The sequence below is a fragment of the Macrotis lagotis genome, chromosome X (assembly GCF_037893015.1).
Source record: "Macrotis lagotis isolate mMagLag1 chromosome X, bilby.v1.9.chrom.fasta, whole genome shotgun sequence".
Classification (NCBI taxonomy): Eukaryota; Metazoa; Chordata; class Mammalia; order Peramelemorphia; family Peramelidae; genus Macrotis; species Macrotis lagotis.
This window is the reverse complement of record NC_133666.1, coordinates 489,199,189-489,216,053: the sequence shown is the minus strand read 5'-3', so window position 1 is coordinate 489,216,053 and position 16,865 is coordinate 489,199,189. Positions and strand designations below refer to the sequence as shown.

Here is a 16,865-nt window from a genome sequence, read left to right as displayed (position 1 = left end):
GCAACAGGAAAATAATTACACAGGACTTATCAGTTCGAAAAATAGAAGTATCTGAGGGCCTGGAATATGATATTTTCGAGGACTAAGACCTTGTATTACAACCAAGAAACAAATATCTTTCAAAATCAGCAAATTCTTTCAGGGTAAAAAGAAGAATTTTCATTGAAATAGAGGACTTCCAAAATTTTCTGATAAAAAGACCATTACAGAACAGAAAATACTATCTTCAGATAACAACCTCAAGAGATATATGAAAAGGTAAACAGAAAAAGGAAACACAAGTCAAGAATATTAAATTAAATCCCTACATGAGAAGATAATACCTGTAATTCTTGAAAATTGCATTTCTCTTAGGAAAGTTAAAAAATAAACATACTTAGATAAAGAAGGTACTGGTATAGGATGATCATGAAAGTGATGAATTGTTAGCCAATATTTTAGATATGAGGGATTGTATTTAGTATGTTGTTTTAAATGGATCATGAAGTGATTTTGCTTACAAGAATTATATTTTCATTGGGGCAGATGGAGGGAGTTCGCCTAGAGGGTCTGTGGATAAATCTTGAAGTGACCTTGCTTTACTTGATACTTGTTTTTTTTTTTAGTTTTTACAATGCAATGAGGTTAAGTGGCTTGCCTAAGGCCACAAAGCTAGGTAATTATTAAGTGTCTGAGGCCATATTTGATTCCGGTACTCCTGACTCCAGGGCCAGTGCTCTATCCACTGTGCCACCTAACCACCCTGATACTTTTCTTATTTACAGTTTTAGTACAACAATGTACATCCCTCAGCATATCTGGATTTCACATTAATAATAAATGTCATATATTGCAAACTTATTTACAATTGTTAAATAATGTTCTTTTTTGCTTTCTCAGAATTCATGTTAACATTGGAAAATTCCTACTCAGCTCTGTTCTTTTCAGAAGAGAAAATGGTCATTCATAAAATGGTCAAAATTCAATTCTCCTTTCCATTAAAATACAATTTTTAAAATTTAACTCTTACAAGTTAGACTACTGACTTGGGAATGTAGTAATAGAAATTCCCAGATTTTTCGTAAAAATTTTCATGTTTTGTATGATTCTGAAATTAGTTATTTTTAGAATTCATTCCAAGTGGTGAGTGATAAACTATTTTACTTTTCCCACTTGTTCTAATCAATAGAATTATTTTTATTTTATTTTCATGAATTGTAGTTTTCCGATTTTTTCAGGTTTTCAAGGGTCCCGATGCTTCTTGAATAATCTTTTATTTTTAACTGCATTCAAAATCTATTTTAAAATTAGGTTTTTTTTCTAATTTTGAATTCCAAATTCTCTCATTCCATCACTACCTTTGTTCTCCCAGAGAAGGTTTGTAATTTGATATAGATTTCCATGTGCCATCATATAAAGCATATTCCCATATTAGTCTTATTGTGAAAGAGATCATGAAAACCAAAAGATAAAGGCAAAATAGCAACTTTCAATTTGCACTTAGACACTTATCTGTTCTTTCTCTTTAGGTGGATGACATTTTTCACCATTAATTGTCTTCTGAATGGTCTTGAATCTTAATATTACTAAGAATAGTAAAGTCATTTACAATTGAGCAATTAATATTTTTCCAGCTATTCAAATCTGACAGCATCATCTAAAAAGTGTTTTACAAATGTGCTCATAAAGGTGTTTTATTTTTCCCTTGGCAGTTAGATGCTCATGCATTTTATATTGTCTTCAGTAGTTTTAAATGGACATTCTCTTTCTAACTCTTAATACTGTTATTCATTAGTTATATATGGAAGCACTGATGTTTTATATGTGTTTACTGTGCCAATGTTATTAATTACTCCAATTAGTTTTTTCTTTGAATCTCTAGCATTCTCTAAGTGCAACATCATATTTCAAAAGTATGATAATTTTGCTTCTTTCTTTTTTATTCGAATTGCTTCAACTTCTTTTTTTATTCTTTTTTTTCTCACTGCAATATTTATTAAGGAATTTACATATACACAGGATAAAGTCAACTGAAAATTTTGGTTCACGCAAATGAAATCTCTTAAGCAAAATTGTTTTGATTTTCTAGTGAGGTGAATGGTGATTGACAGGAAAGCTGCCTGGGGTCTCTCTGCCTCATGCCAGTATAACATATGCAGGAAACAGAGGTGCCAGGGCAAGTCCAGAACAAACAGGACTGCAGGAGGAGGGAAGAGGAAGGAGGGGAGGCATTGATTAGGATGGCAGACAACACATTTTTAAAAGTAAGAAAAAAACTGGCAATATCTGTGAGCTGCTGATAAATTATTTCTTGTTAGTTTGTTAATCTAAAACTTTATTTTGTTTTTTAACCACCACCATCCCAGTTTGGATGGGAAAATAATAAAAAGCCATTCATAAGAAGGGCAAGCTTCCCATTCTCTCCATGTGAGCATGAGGCCTGCCTCCAGGCCTCAGTGACTTGGGGTTCATGACATGGACTCCAGCCACAGAGGATGCTTGCAAAAGAGCAGAATGATCCATTAGCTCTCCCTCCCTTGGAGGGGTTCTGGCTCAGCCTGAGCCTGATTAACTAATCCCCCTTCATAAGAACCATGATTGGAGTTTGATTAAAATCCCCTTTTGTACCCACCATTCCAGCCTCCCACCCCCCCACCCAAAGCAACCTTAAAAAAAAAAAGACAGATGAGTGATACGGAGGGGCCTCTAAACCTCTCCCTTGGTTGCCCAATAGTGACCACAGACCTCTCTCAGAAGTTATGGAGGGAGATGCTACCTTCTCTCCTGGAAGGAAAAGGGCTCTGGGTACGTATAGTCCTTTGGTGCCCAAGTGCACTCTGCTGCTTCCAAGGGAAGGGTTGCATCCCGAGGCGCTGAGGGCTGTGTGGGGCATGGTCAGCAGAAAGCAGGGTTTAATCTGGGGGCAGGGTGTGTGGTGTGGGGACTGGGGTTTAGGAGGGGGAGGAGAAAGTGATCAGGCTGGGTGGGAAGCCAAACCCTGTATGTCTCCTAGAGCAGTTTCCAGACAAAACAGGAAGAGGTAGAGAGGGAAGCAGAGAGATGGGAAGAGGAGGGAGGTTTTGGGAAAAAAAGTGGGAATGCAGGGGCTCCACTTTTATTTCCACATCTGAGTACTGAGCTTCTGATTGGCTGCCTGGCCATTCCCACCGCCCATTGACTGTCCATAGCTCATCATGCCATTGGTGCCATAGAAGTTCATTCCGGCCATCTGCTGGGTCATCTGAGCCAAGTTCCATTGCAGTTGCTGTGCTGGTGGGATGCCATACATTGTCTGGGGCATAGCTGCCATGCCTGTGACATAGCCAGCCTGCTGCGCAGCCATCATGCCATTGGGGACACCCATCACCGTGGCCTGCACACCACCTGCATAGCTTGGGGGAATGGTTGGCCCCTGTAGCCATGCCCACTGGTGAGGGCATCATTCCCCCCATCATGGTACCAGTAGGGGGGACACCAGGAAAGCAGGGGTAGGCTGCAGGGTACACCATCTGAGCTGGAGCCATGAACATCGCTTGAGCAGGCATCTGAGGAGTTTGTGATCCATAAAGTGAGAGGATGGAGTCTTTAGATAGCTGCTTCTTGCCTGATTCTTCTGCTTTGCTCCCTGGTTCAGGAAACAGTTTCAGATTTTCAGGCACAGAACTGGCATTCCCTGCTGTTGGCATGGATCCTACAACTTTTCTGGAGTCTGAGAGAGAAGATGATGGAACTGAGGCCAAGAGATCTAGATCTTTTTCTAAGGTGTTACTGGTCTTGCTGCTTGGGATGCTGAAGGAGGCCACGGGAGCATCAAGTCCCAACAAGTCCATTACAGGCTCAATTGCTTTGGGGGAGCTTTTTCGAGGTAGCTGGAGGGAGATCTTCCTTCTTCTGAGGCATTTTGACTTTCTCAAAAATGACAGGCTCCACTTTCTTTTCTTGAACTGGCTCACTGCTCTTTTTCCATTTATCATCTTTTTCTTTCCTAAATGCATTGATGTCCAGGCTTCGGTCCATGTACTTCTTCTCATATTTATCTCTGATAAATCCTTCTACAGCCGGGTCTGTCTGAGGTCGCGGGAAGTTTTCAGGTAGGTAGGTCTCATACAGTCGGTTGGCTTTCCCATTACCCATCTCTTGCATGCACTGAATCTGCTCTTGTGTCCACTGGTCTGGGTTGACTGACTTCACTCTGGAAATCTGCACACCGAGGTTCCTGTGAATTCCTGCACATCGGATACAGATGAATGCACCAAGGTTCCAGGAGGCCCATCGTGGTCCTTTGGCCTGGCAGTCGGCACAGAACTTGTTCTCCTCCTCCAGCAGCAGGCTGGCCAGCACGGCCTGGTAGCGGTCCACGTCCCTCACCGACTTGCCCGTCATGGCCCGGGGAGGGGAGACCAGCTCCCCACGGCCGCCCGCGCGCCCCAAGGCCAGGGGGAGCCCGCAGAGGCTGCCCCCGAGCCCTTGGGGAGGGTGCCCACCGTGCCTGCCACCCTCAGCTCCCGCCCGCCAGCCTGGCCGCCACCGCTCAGCTCGGCTCCAGGTTTCCCTGGCAGCTGCGGCCCCCGCCCTCTTTTTTTTTATTCTTATTGCTATACAAAGAATTTCAAGTACATTGCTGAATAACAGTGGTGATAATGGACATCCTTGTTTTACCCCTGTTCTTATTGGAAAGATTTCTAGCTTATTCATTACAGATAAAGTTTATAATGGCTTTAGATCAATACTGCTTATAATTAAAAGAAATTTTCATATTCTAACTCTGCTATGCCTTAATGTAGAAATTTATTAAATTGATTAAACCCAACTATTTAGATTGATTCTCTAAGATCAGGGAGCTCTAAAATTTGACTATAATATTATTGGAAGTTTTAATTTTTATATCTCTTACTAGATATTTTCAATTTCAAATTTTCTATCCTGTATTAATTTTGATGGGTTATAGGTTTGTTTCCATTGATAACTCCTTGAAATATGAATATTGAGTTCTTTTTATCATGATTTTCAAATGGTTCAATAATATTGAAATAATCTCTATTCAACAAATTTTCCAGACCATTGTTTTACCCATGAGATATATTACATATTTTTTCAATTTTCCATTCTTTTAATTTTACTTTCATTTTATTTTTACATTTTAGTAGAGTCATTAACTTTCTTTTAAAAATATATTTTATTTCTTTTTCAATTATATACAATAGTAGTTTCTACCTATCATTTTTGTAGGATTTTGAATTTCACAAGTTTTAACCCACCTTACCTTTCCTCTAACCACAATCCCCCACAGAAGACAGTTTGATAGTCTTTGGATTTTCTCCCTGTTATATATTGATCAAAACTGAAAGTGATGAGAGAAAAAAAAATAACCTTGAGGAAAAAATAAAATATTAGCCAGAACAAAATTATGTACTACATAAGACAAACTTTTTTAAATTGAAGGTACTAGTCTTTGGTCTTTATTTTAAGTCCAAAGTTCTTTCTGTGGAAAGAGATGGAATTCTCCATCACAGATAACCTAAAATTATCCCTGATTATTGCACTGATGAAATGAGCAAGTCAGTTATACTTAATCATCACCCCATGCTGTTAAGTGTACAATGCTCTTCTGGTTCTGCTCATCTCACTTAGCATCAGTTCATGTAAGTAACTCCAGGCTTCTATGAAATCCCATCCCTTCAGGTATTTAATAGAACAATAGTGTTCCATATTACACTTATACCATAATTTGTTCAGCCATTCCCCATTTGATGGATGTTCACTCGATTTCCAATTCTTTCCTAACATAAACAGAGCTGCTAAGTATATTTTTGCTCAAGTGAAGTGTCACACCTTTATGTGATCTCTACAGCTTATAGACCCATTAGTGGTATTGCTGAATCAAAGGGTATGCAGATAGCTATTGTCCTTTGGGAGTAATTCCAAATTGCTCTTCAGAAAGATTGGATCAAAAAAAAAAAGATGACAATAAAAAGTGAAATAGGTTCCAGGCAAGATGGCAGAGAGAAGACAGGCACTTTCAGCAAATCCCTTTCCCCAGAACAAACAATAAACAACCCCACCCCCATGGGACCACTTCGACCAGACCACCACCAACCCTTCAAGGCAACAGAGTTCACTCCAGGGAAAGCGATTAACTCCCTCCCCCAGGGCCCAGACCAGTGTTCAAGGTCAAGCCAGACCCTGCTACTGAGGACCTCAAACACTACAGAGAAAGCAACCAGATCCCCCTACTGGCTGGCCCTCCAAATTACTAAGCCAAGTGAACAGATCCCTTAGGATATTCAGACCAAACCTCTGAGAGCCAGCTCCCCTCCCCAACACAAAATGAATAAAGGCCAGAGAAAAGTCGGACCCATGGAGAAATAATTAGGAGAGGCAGATTCTTACCCAGAGAGATCTAGCACTGCTGAGGAGAATATGAATTGGTCTCCAGCCCAGAAAGACTTCTCACTAGGATAATACATTATGATCAAGTAGGACTTATCCCAGAAATGCAGGGTTGGTTCAATAGATGCTGAAAAACCTTTTGACAAAATACAGCACCCATTCCTACTAAAAACACAAGAGAGTGTAGGAATAAATGGTTTGTTCCCTAGAATAATAAGCAGTAGTTATCTAAAACCATCAACAAGCATTATATGTAATGGGTATAGTCTTGAAGCATTCCCAATAAGATCAGGGGTGAAACAAGGATGCCCATTGTCAACACTACTATTCAATATCATTTTAGGAATGTTAGCCTCAGCAATAAGAGAACAAAAGAAATTGAAGGAATTACAATAGGGAAGGAGGAGACAAAACTCTCACTCTTTGCAGATGATATAATCGTATACCTAGAAAATACCTAAAAGTCACCTAAAAACTACTAGAAATAATCAGCAACTTTAGCAAAGCAGCAGGATATAAAATAAATCCTCATAAATCCTCAGTATGTCTATTTATGATTAGCAAGTTAAAGCAGAAAGAGCTAGAAAGAGAAATCCCATTCAAAGTAAACAGACAAAATAAAATACCTGGGAGTCTTCCTGCAGAGGCAGACTCAAAAACTTTTTGAAAATAATTACAAAATTCTTTTCATGTCAATAAAATCAGATTTAAATGCCTGGGCAAACATCAACTGTTCCTGTATAGGGATATAATAAAAATGACAATTCTACTTGTTTAGTGCCCTACCAATCAAAATTCCGAAACAAAAATTACTTTAATGAGTTAGAAAAAAATAAGTAAATATATATGGAGAAATAAAAAATCAAGCATTTCAAGAGATTCAATGAAAAAAGTGCAAAAGAAGGTGATTTAGCCTTGCCAGATCTAAAATTATGTTAAGAAATAGAGTGGTGGATCAGTGGAATACACTAGGTGCAATAACAAGGAATTATTATAGTAATCTGCCTTTTGATAAACCCAAAGAGTCCAGTTATTGGAATAATAATTCTCTCTTCAATAAAACCTGTAGGGAAAATTGTAAGTTATTATGGAAGAAAGTTAGGTTAGAAAAACACCTCACACCCTATACCAAGATAAGATGAAAATGGGTACAGGATTTAGACATAAAAACAATATTACAAGCAATCTAGAAGATCAAGGAGTAGTTTAACTGTCAGATCTATGGAAAGGGAAGCAGTTTATGACCAAGGAAGAGGGGGAGAGCATCATAAAACCTAGATAATTTTGATTACATTAAATTAAATGTTTTTATACAGAGAAAACCACGGTAAGCAAGATCAAAAGAAATGTAGTAAATTGGGAAACAATTTTTGCAACTAGTATTTCTGACAAAGGAACAATTTCTAAAATATACAGAGAACTGAGTCAAATTTTCAAAATGATAAGCCATTCCCCAATTTACAAATGATCAATCCTTAGTCATATGAAAAGTTACTCTAAATCATTACTTATAAAAGAAATACAAATTCAAGCATCTTTGACGTACCACCTGACACCTCTCAAACTGACCAATATGTCTAAAAAGGACAATAATAAATGTTGGAAGGGATGTGGGAAATCTGGGACACTAATATATCGTTGGTAGAGCTGTGAACTTATTCAACATTTCTTGAAAGAAATTTGAAATGATGCCCAAAGGGAAACAAAAATGTGCAGACCCGTTGATATAGCAATAACACTACTGAGTCTATACCCTGAAGAGGTAAAAAGGGCAAAAGGGTAAAAGTATCAGTTTTACAAAAAAAATATTTATAACAACCCTGTTTGTGGTGGCAAAAAATTGGAAATTAAGTGAATGTCCTTCAATTGGGGAATGGCTTAACAAACTGTGGTAAATGCATATCATGGAACACTCTTGTTCTATTAGAAACCAGGAGGGATGGGAATTCAAGGAATCTTGGAAGGATTTGCATGACCTGATGCTGAGTGAGATGAACAGAACCATAAAAACACTGTACACCCTAATAGCAAAATGGGGGTGATGATCAACCTTGATGGACTTGCTCATTCCAATAGTGCAACAATCAGGCACAATTTTGGGGTATATGTGATGGAGAATACCATCTGTATCCAGAGAAAGAATTATGGAGTTTGAATATATAGCAAAGACTATTAACTTCAAATCAGAAAAACAATAAACCATTGTCTTATTATGTAATTTTGCTATCTCATATTTTATTTTCTTCCTTAAGGATATGATTTCTCTGTCATCACATTCAACTAAGATGAATATCTATATCTATAGATATTCTATAGATATAGATATATCTATATATATATATCTAGATATTCTATAGATAGATATAGATATAGATATAGATATAGATATAGATATAGATATAGATATAGATATAGATATAGATATAGATATAGATATAGATATAGATATAGATATAGATATAGATATAGATATAGATATAGATATAGATAGATATAGATATAGATATCATGGAACCAATGCAAAGACTAAGAGAATACCTTCTGTGGGGATGGGGGGAGGGAAGCAAGAATAGGGGAAAAATTGTAAAACTTAAAATAAATAAAATCTTTCTAAAAATGTGAAACAAAATTTGCCAATTCAAAAAAAAAAAGATTGGATTAGTTCACAGCACCACCAACAATGCATTAGTGTCTCAGATGTCCCAATCCCTTCCAACATTGTTTGTTGTCCTTTCGGGTAATATTGGCAAGCCAGAGAGGTGTGAGGTGGTACCTCAGAGATGGTTTAATTTGCAATTCTCTAATCACTAATGATTTGGAGCAATTTATATGACTATAGATTGCTTCGATTTCTGCATCTATAAATTGCCTTTGCATATCTTTTTCCATTTGGGGAATGGCTTGCTTTAATATAAATTTTACTCAGTTCTCTGTTTATTTTAGAAATGAGTCCTTTGTCATAAATAATGGTTTTCCAATTTACTATTTTTTTTTAATCTTGGTTACACTGCTTTTGTGCAAAAACTTTTTAATTTAATCTAATCAAATTTATGTAGTTTGCTTTTAATGATGTTCTCCATCTCTTCCTTGGTCATAAACTGCTTCACTTTTCATAGATCTAACAGGTAAACTGTACCTTGATCTCCTAGTTTGCTTATAGTATTGTATTATAGTATTACATAGCATTATTTATGTCTAAACCCTGCACCCATTTTGATCTTATCTTGGTATAAGGTTTGAGGTGTTGGTTCGATCCAAATTTCTGCCATACTAACTTCCAGTTATCCCAACAGATTTATAGAAAAGAAGAGTTGTTTTTATCCCAGATGCTGCATGCTTTGTTTATCATACATCATATTACTGTACACCTTTCTTGCTGTGTCTTTTGGACCTAGTCTATTGTACTCATTCACCACTCTATTTCTTGGCCAGGACAAGACAAGACAGCTTTCATTTTTTTTTAGGTTTTTACAAGGCAAATGGGATTAAGTGGCTTCCCCAGGGCCACACAGCTAGGTAATTATTAAGTGTCTGAGGCCAGATTTGAACTCCAGGGCCAGTGCTGTATCCACTGCGTCACCTAGCTGCCCCTAGAGAGGTTTCATGGTTGATGTTTTATAATATACTTTTACATCTGGTAAGGCTGGGTCACTTTCATTTGCATTTTTTTTCATTAAATCATTTATATTTGTGACTTTTTATTTCTCCATATGAATTTGGTTACAACATTTTCAAGTACATTAAAATAATTTTTGGAAGTTTGATTGTTAAGGCACTAAATTAGTAAGTTAACTTAGGTATAATATCCGTTTTATTTTTGTATTTTTATTTTTTAATTAATTAAATTATTTTTTAATTTTACAATTATCCCCAAATATCACTTCCCCTCCCAACCCCCCACAGAAGGCCATCTTTATAGTGGTTCTATGATACATACTGACCTAAATTGACTATGTTGAGAGAGAAATCCTATACATAAAAAAAATATAAGAGAGAGCAAGATTTCAGAATAAGACAGATTTCTTTTTTAGGTTTTTGCAAGGCAAATGGAGTTAAGTGGCTAGCCCAAGGCCACAAAGCTAGGTAATTATTAAGTGTTTGAGACACGATTTGAACCCAGGTACTCCTGAATCCAGGGCTGGTGCTTTATCCACTGCACCACCTAGCTTCCCCCAAGACAGATTTTTTAAATTAAATTGACCTTTGTTTAAACTCAATAATTATTTCTCTGGATGCAGATGGCATTTTCCAATGCATATATCCCAAAATTTTCTGTGATTGTTGCAGTTATTAAATGAGCAGGTCAATTAAGCTTGATCATAAAGCCCATGTTTTTGTTTTGGTGTACACTGCTCTTGTTGCTCTGCTCATCTAGCACAGAATCAGTCCATGCAAATCCATCCAGGCTTCTCTATATTCCCATCCTTCCTGGTTTCTTATAGAACAATAGTGTTCCATAACATGCATATACCACAATTTATTCAACCATTGCTCTATTGATGGGCATTCTCTCAATTTCCAATTCTTTGCTACCACAAATAGGGCTGCTATGAATATGTTTTTCTACAAGTGATGTTTTTACCTTTTTTCATGATCTCTTAAAGCTATAGACACAGTACTGATATTGCTGGATCAAAGGGTATGTACATTTTTGTTACCATTTAGATGTAATTTCATATTGCTCTCCAGAAAGGTTGGATAAGTTCACAACACTACCAACAATATTTTAATGTCCCAAGATTTCCCATGTCCCTTACAACATTGATCATTGTCCTTTCTACTAATATAGGTCAGTCTGAAACAATTGAGGTGATACCTTAAAGATACTTTAATTTGAATTTCTCTAATGAGTAATGATTTATAGAAGTTTTTCTTAGGACTATGGATTGCTTTGATTTCCTTATTGTAAGTTGCCTTTACATATCATTTGACCATTTGTTAATTGGGTAATGGCCTTTTTTAAAATTTGACTCAGTTCTCTATATATTTAAGACATGGGTCCTTTTTCAGAAATGCTAGATGTAAAGTTTTTTTTTTCCCAATTTACTACATTTCTTGTGATCTTAGTTACAGTGGTTTTGTCTGTGCAAGGGCTTTTAATTTAATGTAATCAAAATTATCTAGTTTTCTTTTACTGATGTTTTGCAGCATTCCCTTGCTTATAAACAGCTTCCTTTTCCATACATCTTATAAGTAAACTATTCCTTGATTTCCCAGTTTGCATATAATATTGGCGTTTTTATTTAAATACTATACCCATTTTGATCTTATCTTTGTATATGCTCTGAGGTGTAGGTCCAATTCAAGTTTCTGTCAAACGAACTTCCAAATTTCCTAACAGTATTTGTTGAGGAGATAGTTTTTAATCCCAAAAGCCGGACTCTGCAATTATCAAACAGTGGAGCATTATAATTATTACCTGCTATTTTCACGTAGTCTGTTCCACAGATCCACCTTTCTATTTCTTAGCCAATAACAAACAGTTTTGAATACTGATGATTTACAATATAATTTTAGATCTTTTAGGGCTAGGACACCTTATTTTGTACTTTTCTTCATTAAATCCCTGGAAATTTTTGATGTTTTTTTCATATGAAATTATTTGCAATTTTTTCTAACTCATAAAAGCAATTTTTTTGAATTTTGATTTGTAGGGATTTAAAAAGATAGTTAAATTAAGGTAGAATTGTCATTTGTACTTTATTAATTTGCCCTATTCAGGAGCAGTTAAGATTTTTCCCACTTTTTTAAATCTGATTTTATATGTGAAATAAGTGTTTTGTAGTTGTTTTCATAGAGTTTCTGATTCTGCATTGGCAAGTAGACTCCCAAGTATTTTATATTATCTGAAGTTACTTTGAATCAAACTTCTCTTTATAGCTCTTGCTGTTGTATTATGGCATTAATATAGAAGTCCTGAGGATTTATAAGGATTTATTTTATATCCTGTGACTTTGTAAAAGTTGCTAATTATTTCTTGTAGGTTTTTGGATGATTTATTGGAATTCTCTAGGTATACCCTCATGTCATCTGCAAAGAGTGAGAGCTTTGTTTCTTCCATCCAAATGCCAATTCTTTCAATTTCTTGGTCTTCTCTTATTGCTGAGGCTAACATTTCTAAAACAATATTAAATAGTAGTGGAACAGGCATCCTTATTTCACCCCGATCTTATTTGGAAAGCCTCTAGCTTATCTCCATTGCATATAATGTTTGTTGCTGCTTTCAAATAGATACTTCTTATCATTCTAAGGAACAGTCCATTTATTCCTATACCTTCTAGGGATTTTAGTAGGAATGGGTGTTGTATTATGTCAAAAGCTTTTTATGCATCTATTCATATAATCATATTATTTCTGATAGGTATGCAAGTGATATAGTTAATTAAACTAATAGTTTTCCTAATACTGAAGCAACCTTGTATTACTGGGATACATACTACTTGTTCATAGAATATTATCCTATTGATAACTTGATTTAATCTCTTTGGTAAGATTTTATTTAAGATTTTAGCATCTATATTCATTAGGGAGATAGCTTTATAATTTTTTTTTTCTCTGTGTTGTCTCCTCCTGGTTTAGGTATCAGCACCATACTGGTGTCATAGTAAGAGATGGAAGAGTTCTGTCCTCACCTAAATTGGCAAAAGTTTATATAGAATTGGGATCAATTGTTTCTTAAATGTTTGTTAGAATTCATTTGTGAATCTGTTTGACCCTGGAGATTTTTTCTTAGGGAGTTCAACAATTGCTTTTTGAATTTCTTTTTCAAAGACAGGGCTATATAAATATTTAATTTCCTCCTCCTTTAACTTGGGCTACTTACAATTTTGTAAATATTCATCCATTTTACTTAGATTATCAAATTTATTAGCATACAGTTGGGCAAAATAAATCCACAATTTGAATTTCATGAGTTATGAGTTCACCTTTTTCTTTTTTTTTCCTGTTTTTTTAGGTTTTTGCAAGGCAATGGGGTCAAGTGGATTGCACAAGGCTACACAGCTAGATAATTATTAAGTGTCTGAGGCTGGATTTGAACTCAGGTATTCGTGACTCCAGGGCTGGTGCTCTATCCACTGAGCCACCTAGTCACCCCTGAGTTCACCTTTTTCATTCATGATGGTAGTAATTTGGTTTTCTGCTTTCTTTGTTTTATTCAAATTGACCAGGGCTTTAACAATTTTTTTTTCATAAAATAAAGTCTTGGTTTCGTTTATTAATTCATTAGATTTCTTGCTTTCTATCTTATTAATTTCTCCTTTAATTTTTAGAATTTCTAATTTGGTAATTAATTGAGGATTTTTAATTTGTTCTTTCTCCAATTTTTTTAGTTGTATATTTAGTTAATTGATTTCCTCTTTCTCTAATTTATTCATATAAGCATTTTTAGTTATAATATATCCCCTGACAGCTGCTTTGAATGTATCCCATAGGTTTTGTTATGTTGTTTCATTATTGTTATTATTTAGTATGAAATAATTCTTTCTATAATTTGTTTATCAACTCATTCTTTAAAATGAGGTTATTTATTTTCCAATTCATTTTGGGTCTATATCTCCATTTCCCCATATTTCATGTGATTTTTATTGCCTTATGATCTGAGAAAGCTGTATTCACTATTTCTGTATTTCTGCAATTGATTATTAGGATTTATGCCCTAGGACTTGATTGATTTTTGTGTGTCATGTACTGCAGAAAAGACATTATATTCCTTTCAATCCTCATTCAATTTACCCCATAAGTTTATCATAACAATCTATTTATCTCCTCAACTTCCTTCTTGTTTATTTTATGGTTAGATTTATCTAAATCTGAGAGCAGGAGGTTGAGGTCTCCCACTAGTAAACTTTTGCTTTCTTCTCCTAGGTTCTTTTTCTGTTCATTGCAGATCTAAGTTCTGTTAAGAGACTTGATTCATTTTAGTTCTGAGGGAAAATCAAGAGAGATTAGCACAATGCCTAGCTTCTCTCTGCCATTATGGCTGGAAGACCAGAGTCATTAACTTTCTATCTACCTATTCTAATTTCTAAGGAAAAATTTTCTTCAGTGAAAAGAAAATTTTGTAATTTCTTATTTTTAAGGAACTCTTTTCTTCTGGAAAATTTTTTCTTTTTCCCTTTTGTGCAATTATATTGTTAAAAGTATTTTTTAATGGAGCTTGCATTTATTTCAATATTTAATCTGTCCTGATACTTAAAATATATTTTACCTTCACTTTGTGGTCCTTCTTTCCTAACTTATTGATTCTTTATGACTTTCATTTCTTTATGACTTTCATTTCTTTTCGTCTGCCTCTTGTGATATCAAAGAACTTGAGAGATATAGATTCTTAATGATTTATAATCAACTAGAGTAACTAATGATCTATAAATTAATGGTCAGTAGTTTTCCATTGAAAACCAAAGATAAAAATAGGAAAAGCTTTAAATAATCTCCTTGAAATTAAAAAGAAATTCCTGTCAAGTCAAAAATCACACCTGATAACTGGCAATTTTAAGAGTCATACTGTACAGTTCTATAAGTTTCTTTCTACTGAGGTCATGACTTGATTGTGTGATTCAACTTCCTCTAAGAATATGAACAGGGAATTTCATCTTGATTCAGATGACTCTGGTTATCTCCATAAGCAGTAAAAACAGAAGACCATTTTACTTGAGAAAAAAACTTTCCCAAACCATATTATTTTTACAATCTAAACAGAAGTTAGATTTGTTAGTTGCTGAAGGCTAGCCCGAGATCAAGGAGAATGTGCTCTGTGGGGACTCTTCATGCAGTCATGTCTTTCTACAACTGACTGTCCTGCACAGGAGCTAGACCCTCAATAAAATAATAAAAGTAGGAAACACTGTCTCCTAACTTAATAATTGCTTGTTAATATAATTGAAAATTGATTTCTTTCATAATTTTATTTGATTTTTAATATCTTTTTGAGTTTTTCCAGGACCTGAGACCAAGCCACATTTTTGAGATTTTTCTTTTGTAGGTTTTAGTTCATTTTCTTTTTCGAAGTTTGTTTTGATGTCTCTATAACAATAGTAACTTTCTATGATGAAATACTACTTTTTGATATTTTCTAAGTTTTTAGCTTTCATTTTTATTTTTTTCATGTTAAAGTTGATCTCTGCATTCAAAGTGGAGGGAGCATCATACTAACAGTCTTCTATTTCATGCTTTATTTTTAAAACTCTTTCTCCGGAGGTTGTATGTTTCAATTATTTAAATGTAGTCAATTCTGGGGTGGAGTCAGGATGGCAGTGTGAAGGAAAGATTGCCCAGAAGCTTGATTGCAAGAAACTCTGAGGGCCTTAAAATTATGACTCTAAATTTTGGAGAAGAAGAACCCACAGAAAGATCCAGTGAGGCAATTCTCTAATCCATGGTAATTGGAAGTTCTATGGGAAGGTTTTGTTCTACTGGGGTCAGAGAAAACTACAGGATAGTCAGAATCAAGCTGTGTAGAAGCAAATGAGTTCCAGCTTTTCTGAAATTTTCTGCAGTAGAGCCTGAAGGCACCTGGGCACAAGACAATCAGATGGGGCATCCAGATTTTCTAACCCAGGAATTACCAAGCAAAATTTGGAAGATCAATAAATAAATCCTGTCAGAGTGAGCATAGAGCCCAGAACAGTGTGATCCTTTGTGCAGCCACAACCTTCAGTGCAGCCTCAGCTATGGGAAACAGAAGCAGGCCTGAAAATTTACCTAGCAGGAAGCTTCCCAGAAGCTACTTCCAGAGTGCTCAGTCCAAGGATGGTAAGGGGGTCAGGGGAGACAGTTACAGTCTTTCTGCTATCTCTAGGAAATGGACTCTTGTGCTTTGTCCACAATACACCCTGGTTACAATCTTGGGCTGCTATTGCCATTGATCATGGAATCTGCTCACAATTCCAGGGCAGAAGGGAGCACTTGTATCATGCACAGAACAGAGCACAGGCAGGACAGCAGTAAGTCTCTCATAAGACATTGAGTGACCTTGGGAGTGACCTAGAAACACTCAAAAGTTTGGGAAGCAACTCAAAACTAGGGTACATACTGGGGAAATGAGTAAACAGGATATAGATCATAGATAATTAATCTAATCATATGGAGGATTTAAACAGATGACAAAGTCCAAGCTTTGGTATCCAAAGCCTCCAAGGAAAATAGGATTTAGCCTCAGGACATGGAAGAGCTCAAAAACTATTTTGAAAATCAAGTAAGGTAGGTAGAGGAAACCTGGGAAGAGAAATGAGACTGATGCAGGAAAAATATGAAAACCATGTCAGCAGCTTGGTCAAAGAGGCACAAAACAAACCTGAAGAAAATAATATATAAAAACCAGTTTAGGTCAATGGAAAAAGCAGTCCAAAAAGTTATTGAGGAAAAAGAATGCCTTAAAAAGCAAAATTGACCAAATGGAAAAGGAGATTAAAAAGTTCTCTGAAGAAAATAACTCTTTCAAATTTAAAATGGAGTTAAGGGAAACTGATGACTTTTTGAAACCAAGAAACAATAAA

At 35.7% G+C, this 16,865-nt stretch overlaps 1 pseudogene; it reads right to left on the bottom strand.

Annotated features, from left to right (window-relative positions):
* Nucleotides 1–3,058: 3,058 nt before the first annotated feature.
* On the bottom strand, nucleotides 3,059–4,362 carry LOC141498516 (stromal membrane-associated protein 2 pseudogene; annotated as a pseudogene).
* Nucleotides 4,363–16,865: the final 12,503 nt, after the last annotated feature.